The following is a 13,962-nucleotide window of genomic DNA, read 5'->3' on the forward strand; positions in this document are numbered from 1 at the left end:
ACTCAGGACACCCCTCTGATTAAAAATGCTACTCTAATTTAGAAATTAGAGAAATCCCACCTTGCTTGTGGACTCAGGCTTGTTAGGCTGTGCAATGGGTAGAGCTGACGCCAGCCCTCAGCACTGAGGGAACAAAATTGTCCCCCTCTCCACCTCTTTGCTTTGGATGAATATTCTTATCTCTGTTTCTTCCTGCCACTCCCTTGCAAGTTCTTCCTTCTGGCTTCTTACTGGCTCATACCTAAAAACCAGCACTGATCTAATGAGTTGTGAGAATGGAAACTGTTGCTGTGTTGCAGTGTGGAAGTCCCTGCAGCAGGACTGTGCCCTGCTTTGTCTTGAGGTGAGCACATCTCATAAACTGGTTCTTTTTCATAAGCAGTATTGGACCCAGCAAATTCAATTCATAAAAACATTTCAGACTACAGTGTTACGAGCTCCTAGCCAAAGCATCATTACTTTAGATACAGTATTGACCTAAATAGAGATCATAAATGGTAGCTGAGCCAAAAGTGCAACAGGATAGTGATACAAGGCAGGTTTTCACCCTGTGAGCAGCAAGACCAGCCTGACACAAATGAATTTCACCAGCAGGTAGGGTTGTCTGTCACTGTGAAGGGAGGTGGAGGACCAGTAGCTGCTTTTGGGGAGGCAGGGAGGGAGGAGGTGTAGAAGCACAGTGATGCTGATGGACAGGTAGCAGGAAATGGCTGTCACGTAGATACAGATTACTGAAGAGGATGTAGTGGGGCATGGCTGTGTCCAAATGAGAGGCTTCCCACCTAACTATCTGCCTGAGGGAGGGGGAATAGCTGCTGTGAGCAGAGCCTCATTTCCCTTCTCTTCAGTGAACAGCTTATCTTAGGGGAAAAAGGGATGTGGACTTTGGGGGCATCATTAGCAGACAAGGGGTTTTCTTCCATATCCCAGTGGCTGTACAGCCAAAATCTCATATGTGGTCCCTGTGGCTTAATGTGGCTCCTACTCATCTTTGCCAGCAGCTGGTTTTGCACTGGAAAGTGCTAGATATAAATGTGAGGACTCAAAGGCAGAAGGAATGGGGAACCTTTAGAGGCTGGTGGTGCTCCCAGCTGTCCTCCCCTTCTCCCCCAAATCACTGACAGCTTCTGCAAGAGTGCAGACCTTAAGCCTTTGGTTCAGTGAATGCTGCTTTCAGCCAGGAAGCTTAAAGCAGGACTTATTGCAAAGGGATTTGTGAGCCAAGGTCTCGGGCATCGGCCCCTGCTGCCAAGAGTTCAGCCATCAGAGGGGTGCATAGGCCCCTTTCCTTGATCACTGTCAGTAGGGCAGGTTGCTGCTCATCCCAGACCTTACCTGCATTCACTGTAGCAGAGCTGCTTGGTGCCTTCTCAAAATTCTTTCCATTTCTGGATGCAGGGGTGCTACTGGTGCTCCTAACATCCCTGCATCTGAGCAGTGGGGAGAGCTGGAACACTTAGCCCAGTGCTTCAGGGCCCTTGTGACAGGCTGGTAGGGTGCTGGAGAGGGTGTGTGGAGTCCCAGAGGATGGTTCATGCCATCAGCTGAAAGCAGCATCAGTGCCTGTTGTTGGCACAATTCCTGTGTTTCACTTGGGCCCCAGCAGCACCAGGTGGGGATGGCAAGGGGTGTCACTGGGAAAGCTCTTTCCCAGAGTGCTCTTGTGTTACTTTATTAATAGCTGCTACAGGAGATGATGTCTCCTCTCAGTGTTGGAGAGTAGGTGTGAGGAGGAGGAAAGGAATGCTGGCTTGAGCTGCTCCTGCATGATGCTCCAAAAGCAGAGCCTGAGCTTGCCAGCAGCAGCAGCCTTATGGAATTAACCTGCTTTGGCTTGATTGTTAGCTTAAAAGCCACTGACCTCATAGACTTTTGCCCAGCCCCTTACAGGGCAGAGCTCTGGGTGCTGCCCTTCCAGGTAATGCCTTTACTGAGCCCCTGACACCACTCCCATGGGAGATGAAGAGCTGCTGCTAGAGGCACCACAGAGCAGTGGCTCTTGGAGCTGTTGGGAGGAGATCCATCTCCACTGAGGTGCTGTTGGGCTCTCAGCACCGTGTGGTGAGCAAGCAGCAAAGACCTGATGCCTTGGCATTTCAGATCTGTTCATCCCTCCTGTGTTCCATGGGAAAATAACTCTGTTCCCAGGGTATTTGCAGCAGCTCCAGCACCCACTGCTGGCAGGGCTGCTGCATCTCCTGCACCACCTTCCTATAAACCTTAAAAACCACCTGGTCTGTAAGCAGGCCTGCAGCCGCTGCAGTGGTGCTCCTCTGCCTCATCTGGGGCTATCTTGGGAACCCCATTTTCTTCCTCCTCCTTTGCTGCTCTTGGCTTTTATAGACATGACACTCAGTATTTCCCATATCCTTTCTGAGCTTGCAAGAATCAATGATGTCAACATAACCAAATCCTGATCCTGTAAGTGCAATAGCACTAAAAGCATTCTGGAATTGAAGGAGAAAATGGATCTTACCCTACCAAAGAGTGATTCTGTGGAGCCATCCATGGTGCCCATGTCACTTCAGGCTGGTAAAGTGGGTCACTGCAGTAGAAATGCTGGAGTTTCTGCTGCAGCCATGCCAGGCTGCTGATTCTAGGAGAGGGCATTTCCTGTTCTCCTGATGAAGTCCTAGTGCACAGACTTAGATCCCGTGCTCCTCTTTCCCTGCTGCAGGAGGACAAGACATTCACAGACTGTGCTGCAGCTGCAGTAGCTGCCACGTTTGTGCCTGGCATACCCTGCATGTCAGCAGCAGGTCAGGCAATGCTTAGCTGGGAAGGCTTTGGGAAATGAAACACACATTTGAAATAGAGTTCTCTGGCCAAAATTGCAGCCTACATTCCCTTACCAACATCAAAGAGCAGTCTAAGGTGCGTGCAGTATCCTGGGCACACACTTGCACCTCCTAACACATGCACACAGAAGGGACGGCAGGAAGTGGGAAACTAATTAAAAGATGATGGGGTTTTTGCTGTGAGCCGGTGCTGTCAGGTTGGCAACACCTTCACAAGGCCAGATGGACCCCGAGGTCCCTTAAGGGCACCTGCAATGCAAGGGCTTGCCAGGATCAACCCCAAGCAGCTACCTGACATTGGCAAAAGGGGAGCAGAAAGCACTTGCATGTCTCTTCTCACAGACTTTGCTACAGAGTTTCACTCTCAGTAGCCTGGGAGGCTGGCCCACAGTGTCAGGGAGAAGCCCAGCTCTCCCTAGGCACCCCTGCCTCCCCAGGCCCTGGGACAGGCTGATGCAGGACCATGACATGCTGCACCTTGAGTGCCATAGGACTCACTTCAGGAAGGTCCTGGGATTGTTGTGGTAGTAGCAGAGCTGAGCCATGCAGAGGATGTTAACAGCATGCTGAGCCACAGGCTTAAAAGCTGTGGGGCTTGGTCCATCAGATCTGGTGCTGAGCCATTTCCCAGCAACACTGAACATAATGTAGCATGTCCAAGCTGAGCCCCCCAGGGAGGGAGAGCACCTCAGGGGCAGGGAGCCAGAGGTGACCTTTAAATGTCCTTTCCAGCCCAAACTGTTCTATGATTCTGTGATTCTACATGCACAGTGATAGTGTGCACTGGACTGGTCCCACCACACATGTACGCCTGTAATCCAGGAACCCAGGCATGCACATATCTGGAATTCTGGGTTACACTTGCAGGCTCTTCCTCTGCACCACAGGCTCCCTGTTCCCGCAGCAGCCAACACTTGTGGGTGTTTGTGAGGTCCCCAGGACAAGGTAAGAGATAAGAATTTGACTCCATGTTCTCAGAAGTCTGATGTATTATTTTATGATACTATATTATATTAAAGAATGCTATAGTAAAACTATACTAAAGAAAGAGAAAGGATACATCAGAAAGCTTCACAAGAATGATGAAGAAAAACCCATGACTCCTCAGAGCCTTGACATAGCTGGACCATGATTGGTCATTAAATTAAAACAATTCACATGTTTTGATAAACAATCTCCAGACCACATTCCAGAGCAGCAAAACATGGAGAAGCTGAGGCTTCTCATCTTCTCGGAGAAGAAATCCTGGTGAAGGGATTTTTCGGAAAAAACTCGTAGGCAGCTGCTGCACGGCACACATGAGGCTGGGAAGGGGAACCATGGACTCAGCAGCCATGGCGAGGCGAGACTTCCCATCCCTCGGGAGCAGCTCAGGGCCGTGTTGAGCTGATGCTACTGCTCACCTCCTACATCCCAGATGCTTGGGAAAGGAGAGGAATGGTTCTGTGCGTGAGGTGTTCAGCTGTGGGACAGGCAGCATGGGCTGGGCAGGAACACCCCATGGCTGAATCACCCCTCCAGCACTGTGTCCCCAACTTCTGGGGAGCATTTCTGGGGAAGAGAAGTTTCCACGGCATGAGAACGCTGTCCACAGCAGCGAGCCGAGCGGCCGAGGAGGCGGGAGAGGCATTTCCTGGGGAATCCCAGCAGCCCGCCTTTGCCTGCCCTTCACGGCCAGCTGGTTCCCTGTGCGAGAGCACTTTGCATTCAGCTCCTCAAGCCCGGATTGCAGCTGGCGTTTCCATGCCGCTTGCAGAGAGGCGTGACTTCCTCAGCTGCAACCCAAAGCTCCTCCCTCCTCCAGAAAGCACCTGGTGGACCCACAGGGCTGGGAGAATGCTTCTGCTTCCCCTTACATCTCCTTCCCATACCCATCCTAGTTGTTGTCAGGGGCACCCTGCTATAGAGCCCGCCTTCCTGGCTGGGAGCAGCCCATTTCCATCGAAGGCTGAATTTTGATTGATTGATGTCATTCTGGGTCGCTGGAGGGTGGCTGTGGGGTCTCAGGGTGTCAGCACAGAGGGAATGCAGTGAGGCTCTCATGATGTTCCCCAATCTGCATCCAGAGAGCCATGTGCTGCTGCATCCCCTGTGCACTGCAGAGCTGCTCATCCTGCAGGTAGTGTCACCATGGCAGGCTCCAGTAGAAGGATGAGCAAAGCTGCACCCAAAGCTGCACCCATGACCAGCCCCAGGCACTGGGGTGCTGCTGCCCACCACTTACAGTGGTGGGGATGGAAGATGATCCTGTAGAGTCTGCTGTGTTGTAGACTAGAAGGAGCTCCATTGTGCCTGAGTCCCTATTGCACTCAGTGTCTGTGTGTTCACTTCTGTGGGCTGGAGGGCTTCAGACCAAGTTGTGAAGTCCTACTGTGCACAATCACTTAAGATTCCTATGGGGGCTGTCAGTCTCAAAGTACTGGAGTACCTGTGTTTTCAACTGGCTGTGGGATCCTTATCCCAGAACCATTGCCATCAGATTGTCTGTTTTTTCTGGGACACACCACCCAGAGCCTGCTGCAAAAGTCCCTGAGGCTGTGCAGACACTGGGTTACTATTCCAGTCCCCAACCAGGATCCTGCATCTCCTTCTAGTCCTTGCCCAGCCTCATGTCACGCACTTTCCCCTTGCTTTACATCAGAGGTTGCCTGGGCTTGAGCTCCAGGAACAGGAAGATAAATCTGAGCCTACATAGACCTTCTTTTCACATGGTGAAAAATTATTTACACTCGGGTTGGGATTTGCTGCTCTACTAATTTCGTTGTCTCCTGGTTTGCCTGTTTGTCCCACATTCCACACAGTGTTTCCTCCCTCCCTCCCCCTTCTTTCTCTCACTGCCCTCACGGGTGTCTTTTCTCTCTCCTCCTCCTGGATGGCCAGGTTAGGCAGGTGCAAGAAGAAGATGCACAGGGAAGATAATCCACCAACTCAAATATCACTGAGTTTTACAGAAAAAAGGGGAAACAGAGGCAAAACTAAATGACCTTTAAAACAAGCGAGTTCTCATGTTCCCTCCCCCACCCAGAAGTGGATCCTCTGCTCTGTTATAACCTTCTCCTCTCTACCCCAGCATTTATTTATAAGCACCATCAATAATTAAGAAGCTGCCTGCCTGCTTGCCTCAGCTGCAGTGTTGACAGAGGCATTTCTGATGTTTCCTGGCTCAGCCTGGCTGCTTTGCTCACTTGGGCTTTTAATTTTCTTTCCCTGCCTTGTTAGAAACACAGGAATCACCCACCTGGAACAGACTGGACATCCAGAGACCCAGGAGAGTTTTCTGCTGGTGCTGGTTATCCCAAGAGGTGCTGGCTTTCACAGCACTGCAGCATCAGGATGAGCTGGGATATCTGGGGTGTCCCCACCACGGGCACCATCCCTCCCTACCAGAGGCAGGGTCTGGGAGAAGTGGCCCTCCCTGTCCACATCTGAGGGCAATGGAGCTTGCACACTGGCATTTCTTTGTGGGAAAGACAGCAAGTGAGGGCTCTGCAGCTGAGCTTCCCAGCCCTGGGCGAGCAGCATCACCCTGGGCACCCAGCCAGGGAGATGGAAGAAGGAGAGACCCACCAAGCAGTGCAGCCAAAAACCACAGCTGAGCAGGATGAGTTGGCCCTAGCAGGCAAAGCCAGAGGCCTCACAGTGGAGGGGGACAGCTGGACTTAGAATCAGGGATGGAAAGCTTTACACTGGTCCAGAGGAAGCACCACAGGGCATAATCCAGGGACAGACGAGGCACAGAGGCAGCAGCTGGGCTTGGCACATTGCTGGCACTGCAGAAGTCCTTGGGAACACTCCAGGTTGCTTCTTGTAGGTTCAAAAGCACCCTGCAGGCATCAGGCAATCTCTGACCCTTGAACAAATCCTCAAGTGTAGAGTTTCCAGAGAGCCTGGCTCAGCAGCTGCAGGCAGAGCCTGCACCATGCCAGTCCAGCTCCCTTTGCCAGTGTAACCCAGATGCAGCAACGGGGCAGAGGAGGGAAGCCCAGTGGTTCTCCCTGAGCTGGCCTGCGATGCTGCAGACACAGCAGAGACTTTCAGGGAGGCAGTGGCAGAGAGCTGCAGGGGGGGCATCTGGCAGCGTGCATGCAGCTCCCCCCAGCACACAGCAGGATGCTTTGGGGCCCTGCTCCACCAGCCGAGCCCTGCAAGGGAACACCAAGGGGACCATGGCTCTGCCATGGCCCCCACACCCTGCAGTGAGGCCAGGGGTGCCTGGGAGCTGGGCACAGCAGCAGGAAGCAGATCTGTCACAGAGCATGGCTCTGGAGGGACAGTGATGGCAGCTGGCAGCTCCACAGCCCTACCGGGGCTGGGTTCCACTGGGCTGGGGAGAGGGCACCAAAGGACAGTGTCAACTCAGCAGCCCTCGGTGCGCAGGCTCCCGGCTGTCCTGTCCCATCAGTGTCCGACTGCCACCACAGCCACCGCCCCAGCGCTGTTCTGGCTGTCACAGGGGGAACAGGGCCCCCTCTGCTCCTGCAAGCTGCCCTGCACCAGGCCCTGCAACTCCTGGTACAAGATATATATGGAGCTGCTCCTGGGAGACACCAAGGATCTGAGAGAGGGAAAATGTGCCTCCTTCCCCAAGTGCCCCCACCTCCCCACCCCATACAGCCCAGCTGAGACCCTCCCAGTCCTCTCCTTCTTCTGTGGGTCAGGCTCCAGGGAGCATCCCCAGCCTGCAAGGGAAGGGGAGCCTACTTGTGAGGGGCGTTGGTTGTTCCCTCTGCAAAGGATATCACAGCCCAGCTGGCCTTGAAGGTAAATAAGGCAAGCAGGGAGGATGCCCTCATTTCAAATATAACAAGGACCATGGACCTCTGAGCTGCTTTCTGGTGGCCATACAAGGGAAGGATGATGCACTGTCTCCTCTGGGATTTTCAAAATCTCATGGTGCACTGCCTGTGCTGTAGGATCTGATCCTGCTTCATGTTCCTCTAGAGCACCTACACTGTTGCAAGCACTTGGAGTTATCTAAATACAGCACAACAAGGAGAGGTGAAAATTGGGGCAGGGAAGGGAATGACACAGAGTCACAAGCTAAAATGCAAATCATGGACCATCCTGTGGGGAAAAAGAGACCAATGTAAAACCAATGGATCATCTCCATGAGAGAAAACAGCCTCCCACTAACTCTCATCCCCAGCCTGGTAAGGGAAAAGCTTCACACCTGCTCTGAATGTCGTGAAGTCTGCAACAAGCCCAGACAGGAATAGAAGTCCCTAACTAGAAGCTTTCCCTCCTCCAAGCAAATATGCAGCCAGCTCTCTTCTCCCACATGGCACCCCAGCTTGGCTCACGTGGCCAGTGACAGGGTGGCCAAGTGGTGATGCCACAGCTCCCTGTCACACGGCCCTGCAGCCAGGTGCACAGGGCAGGGCAGAATGTGACCAGCATAGCCAAGGGAAGCTGGCCACAGCTGGCATCCTTGGCAAGGACACAACAGCACCCCATTCACCAGGAACTGAGGAGGAAGGCCGGCAAAATCTCAGTGGTCAGTGTTTCTATATTAATCACCTCTGTCATGACCAGCCCTCTTGCAGCAGGATGCATCTCATATCTTCTGTGCATGTCTCCTCCTGGACTCTACTAAGGGTCATGTCTTCCTCATCGCCTCCACGGAGCTGAGTGACAGCAACCTGGCAGTGAGGAGACACCTGCTCCAGGGACAGGACCTGTGGGGATTGCTGTGACACAGTAGTGACAGCAGAGACCCTAGAGCTGAGGCAGTACTAATGGAGATGCCCATCCCTGAGCATCAAGAAGAGCCAGCAAAAAGTGCCAGAGTCCCTCCAGGAAAGGAGGGTTTATTCAAGGGGCCAGCCAGTTCTGAGCCAAAAGCAGCAGGCACTGTGCTAACGCAGCTATCTGAAGCAGAAAGGCTGGAAATATGTGATCACATCCTCCCCAAGTTACTTCTGCTGTCCAAACACAACCCCATGCTCCCAGCAGGACTCACAAACAGGATGTTTCTGCTGCCCACAGCCTCTGTGATCCACACTCTGGCAGGGCAGTTGCTCTGCTTTTCCTCCCCTCCTCCTCATTTCAATACAGGGGGCCTGGGCACTTGTCCTGCCCAAGAGGAGCTTGCTAAACCCTCAGACCTGCAGACCTTTGCAGGCAGTTACCCAGTGCTGGCCAGCAACCCCAGACAAACAAGAAATTTTCCAACAAGAAAAGAAGGAAGCAGGGCTGGGGGAGCATGGAGGAAGCAGTGGCTGTGGTTGTGTCCTCAGCATTGGTTGTTAATTATAACCCAGAGCTGGACACAGAGGGGAGCTTCAGAGTAGGTCCTCTCTTCCCTGGCACCCCTTGCTCCAGGGTTGTGCCAGTACCTCCCATGTCAATCCCACTGGAAGTGGGGCTGAAGACCACAGAAGCTGGCACAAACACGGCAGCCTGAAATCTGGCAATGCTGTTTCTCTGTCTCTTTTGCCTAGATTGAAGGGTGGAGAGAAAGGGAGGGGAGCCTGGCACAGCTCCTTCTCGATCCTAGAGTGCCATCTGGCACTTGGATGCAACACAAGGGGCTGAGTGGGAGTCAGCAGAGGGACTTGAAACTTCTGGTCTGACGTTGGAGGGATCTCAGAGAGAGGGGAAAAAGAGAGGACTCCAGAAGCAAGGAGGCAGGGGTTTGCAAATGGAAACCAGGAGGTCCCTGGGCACAGATCACAGATCCTGCCTGCAGGAAGGCTTCTTTGATTCAGTCAAGAAAACATGCGATATGGAAAAAACTAATTAAAAACTAAGAGGCAAATAAACTGTCTTGCCTGGGAAGTTTCAGCTTGGCAAGATGGAGCAGCCTTTTACCTCTTTCCCTGCTGCAAGCATCAAGTGTCAGTGAAGGGAAGGGGTTCCCATGGTTTAAAGTGTTACCAGATGCTAAGCTGAATCAAGAAAGGAAAAATCTAAGTTTTCAGGGAGTGGTAAAGAGTCATTGAGCCATTGTGGTTGTCCAGATAGGAAGGACAGCACAGAGGTGGGGTTGTGAAGTGCAACCTTACCAAGCATCTTGGGCAAAGACTAATGCAGAGGTTATCCTGCCCCAGAGCCAGAGTCTGGGATGTACAAGAAAGATTTAACATTTGCGTCCATCTACTTGGAGGTGATTCCTAGGAGGCACAGCCTCCCAGTGGATGAAGAAAACCTCCTGCACTATTTATCAGTATTATTTTGAAGTAACCTGAATGAAGGAAACCTTCCTGCTTCAGAGTTCAGGCCAGAGGCACAGTGGTGTGAGAAGAAAAAAACCATCCCACTTGTGCAGGTCATACCCTGATTAGCCCCATGGCAGCTAGACTGTGCCCTGTGGAAGATGGGGGCCAAGTCCAGGAATACTCTAGGGCTGGTTTTGCACCAGCAAGGGAAGAAGGATACCCCTTTTCACAAACATTGGTGTGATACATGATGATGGGGATGCCAACCATGGCAACAGGTCAGATTCCCTGATTATTTGTTCCCCTGTTTTGTTTCTTTAATTAATCTCAAAGAGACAGCATCCAAGCCAGCTGCACCCTTAGCCTGTGGTGGGATCATTTATCTCAGCCCCCCACAGGGCTCCTGTGAGCACTGGAAAGGCCAGGCTGAGGGGAGCTGCTGCAGCCTGTCAGCTGGCAGGCTCTGCCTCCTGCCCTGAGCCCAGCATCCACGAGCAAGGCCTGGGGGATGTCCTGGGGAGATGAGCCTCCACTCCTGCTGCCAAGCTCTGCTCCCCACAGAGCCAGTGCAGGCAGCAGATGGGCTGGGCTCTCCCTGCCAGCGCAGGCAAGGGGGCTGGAAAGTAGGAGGTAGAACCAAATCCAGTCTCATTAAGGGTAATTACCATTCATCCCAGGAAGCAGTAGCAAAAAGAGCCCACGTTCTCCCCATCTATTAATAGCTGTCAGCAGCTGCATGGTTCCTGCTGCGACCCAGGGAGAGCAGAAAGCTTTGGGAGAGCAGCAGCCCAGAGAGCATCCTGCTCCCCCATCCTTCAGCACTGGCTGTACAGGGGCAATTTTCCTCCTTCCAGGATGTCATTTGTTTTGCTGCTTCCCCCAGGACTCCAGGAACTGCTGGCTGCTTGTAAACAGTGTTTTCCAGCAAGAGCTGCAGGGAGCCAGCCAGAGGAGGGCCTGGAAATATAGCTTTGGAGCCAGTCCCTGCTCCTCAGCATCCTCAGTTTTCTAGTCCTGCCCAGTTTTGGCAACTTTCTGTGCTTCTCGCTGAAAGGATAGAAGCCATTAATGAAAAAGGACTCCAGTGCTGAGGACAAACCTCATTGGCTCCTACCCTGGTGAGTCCCTTTGGTGTCAGGCAGACATCAAACACCAATAAGCTCCTCTCAAATCTGACCTTCAGCTGTGCCCATGGTTCTTCCCCATGGAGAGATGAACCACATCTGACAGATGGAGGTTGCCTCGCTGCAGGCATCAGCTAGAGAGGCTGCCCCACATGGAGCACAGCACTCACATGAAATGTTATCCTGACTGGTGTGGTGACTTCTGGCCATCATGGTGTGATGTGAGGACACTGCAGGAGATGCACTAGCAGAGCTGACCAGGAGGACACATGCTCAGAGAGGTTTTTTTCACTCCTTCTACCTCCAGCTGCCACTGGAGTGGCACTTCAGTACCACTGCAAATAAACAGCTTGCTACTCTCTGTGGGCAGAAAGCTCACCAGATGTGTTCCTGTAGTCCCTGAAAAGACAGCTGGTGCTGGTGTAACTGGAGAGAAGGAGAGGGTCAGGAAGATGGAGAGGTAGAGGAAAAATGCTTGGCTGCAGGATGTGTTGGTGGCTGGGCAAAGCCAGGGAGGATAATGTTTCTAGTCCATCATGCTGGGACACTAAAAAAGGTTGTCACCCTACAGCCACAGCTTTGTTTCCAGAACAGCACCTGAATCTTCACATTAGCAGCAGAAGATGCCCTGTGGGATGTGTTCCTCCCACACAAGGTACTGCAGGACCTGGCTCCTGTCCAATTTATTTGTTGTGATATGAGGTTTGACTGTTGTTACACTGTCCTCCAACTCCAGGCAAAGCTGGCAGAGCTGATAATGCACAACACCATCACAGGTGCTGTCTAGGGGAAACCTGAGAGCTGGTAGCTGGAGGGATACAGAGGGCACCTGGGGTCTGCTGGTAGGACAATGCCTTAGTCACGGGGCCAGGAAGCAGCACCTTCCCTCATCCTCACTCTCAGCTGTCAACAGTGAGGATGGGAATGGGAATGGATGCAATGTTTTACCCTGCATCCCTACTCCACAGCATTTAAGGAGCAACAGCCACTGCGCACCCCACTGGGAACAACACTAATGTCTACACTCATGGAAATAAATGCTAAGGTACAGAAAGAGTTAACACAGCTATTTTTGGACTACCACTACTTCTTTTCAGCATATGATTCAACACCTGATTGCATCCATTTTGACAACTGACTGCAATATTGGGCGCTGGTGTCTCTGGGAATCAATGACTGGGTAGACACAGCTGAACTCCTTTGGACTGTGAAGTCTCCAAAATGTGACATTCACATTATACTGTCCATGAGGTGGGCTAAAAACCTCAGTGTTGATGCCTTGCTGAAGGCTCAGCTCAGAAATTGATCGCTGTTATGCAGGCAACTCAGGGGTGCCATTTCTGTGGATGTGGTTTGGCTATCTCCTTTGCAATTCAGGAGCCTGACTGAATGTGTGCATGGAAATCAGTGCAAGAGAAAATATCCCTGGCTTTATGTTGCTCTCATTTCTGCTTTTTAAGGTCTCAAAAGCCCTGGCGATGTGTTCCCAGGAGTAACATGGTCAGTGTGAGACCAGCGTTTGTGAAGGGCTTTGCAAGCCTTCTGATTACCCCACTGTGCTAAACACCACCTTGACTCACAGGCAGTGTCACTGACTTCTGGGGAGCTGAGTGACAGAATCAGGCCACACCTAGAAAAAGAGGTACATTGCTGCCAAGGTCTAACTTTCCATCTTTGAAATTCACGAAGGAAGCCTCAGAGTCTTGATCCTTTTTTTTAATCTATGCCTCTTTGCATTTATTGTTTTGTTGCTGAGCCTTTGGGGTGATCTGGGATCATGCTTTTAACATCTTCTTCATGACCAGGAGGTAAATTTTACATGAAAGTCAGCACAGCTTCCTAAAACTGCCAGCTATTATGGGACATGCAGGACTATCATGAAAGCTGGCACCAGTGTTATGTATGCTCCCACAGGGCACAGGCTGGCTGCACTCCTCTTGTGCCCGCTACATCAGCATTCCAAAGGAGTGAAAGAAAAACCTATCTCAGGCTGGAAATACCCTGGCAAATACTGCAATGCTTAGATCTGAGAAATGGGAAAGAGGAGATGCATATTTTCATCCCCTTGTTTACTCTTTATATTCCACAGCATGATGTTTGTCTTGATGAGGATTCTGGTCTTTCCCCACCTCTGTAGAGGATGTTTAACAGCAGAATTAAAAACGAACAGGTCAAGGAGAACATGCAGCAGATGGACCAAGATCTTCTTGCCATCAGTGGAGTTCTCAGATTTGCTTTCCTCCCCCTCAGACCTGACTTTGATGTCATTCTGTCCCAAAATATGAGGCCTTGAAGCAAGCCCATTTCAGGCACAGACAGCGTACCTTTAGCCATACAAACATGCAAGGAAATGGGTATCTTGAGGATAGCGGTGTATCCATACTTTGAATACTGACTGGTACTGAACCATTCGCATTGCACACCTTGCCCCATTCTCTCTCACATTAGCAGCAGCTGCTGCTGCCGCAGGAGCGTCCGGGACTTCGCCAAATGCTCCCTCCCCACCCAGCCCTCGTGGAGCATGCTGGTGAGCTCACACATCACCTCTGTGCTGCAAGAGGAGGCTCCTACTCCCCACGGCACTAACTCTCAGCAGCTGCACGGGGCGGGGTGACGGGAGAGCCCATCCCAAATCCCGTCCCTCTGCCTTCCCGCTGGTTCTTGGCTCCGCATGCCCTAGTAGCGGGCATACCCTGGTAGCGGGCAGGCCCAGCAGGGGAGGCCCATGAAGGGAGCCCGGCGCCCTGCCTGGGCCTGGCTCGGGCCGGGCCGCGCACCCGGGCCCGGCCGCCCCGAGCCCCACGCGTGCCCGGCCGGGGGTCGCGGCCCGCGGCAGCCCCGCCCCGGCAACGGCCGCGTCCGTGGCGACAGCGGCGGTGGCGA

Source organism: Molothrus aeneus, chromosome 3 (genome assembly GCF_037042795.1).
Source record: "Molothrus aeneus isolate 106 chromosome 3, BPBGC_Maene_1.0, whole genome shotgun sequence".
Taxonomy (NCBI): domain Eukaryota; kingdom Metazoa; phylum Chordata; class Aves; order Passeriformes; family Icteridae; genus Molothrus; species Molothrus aeneus.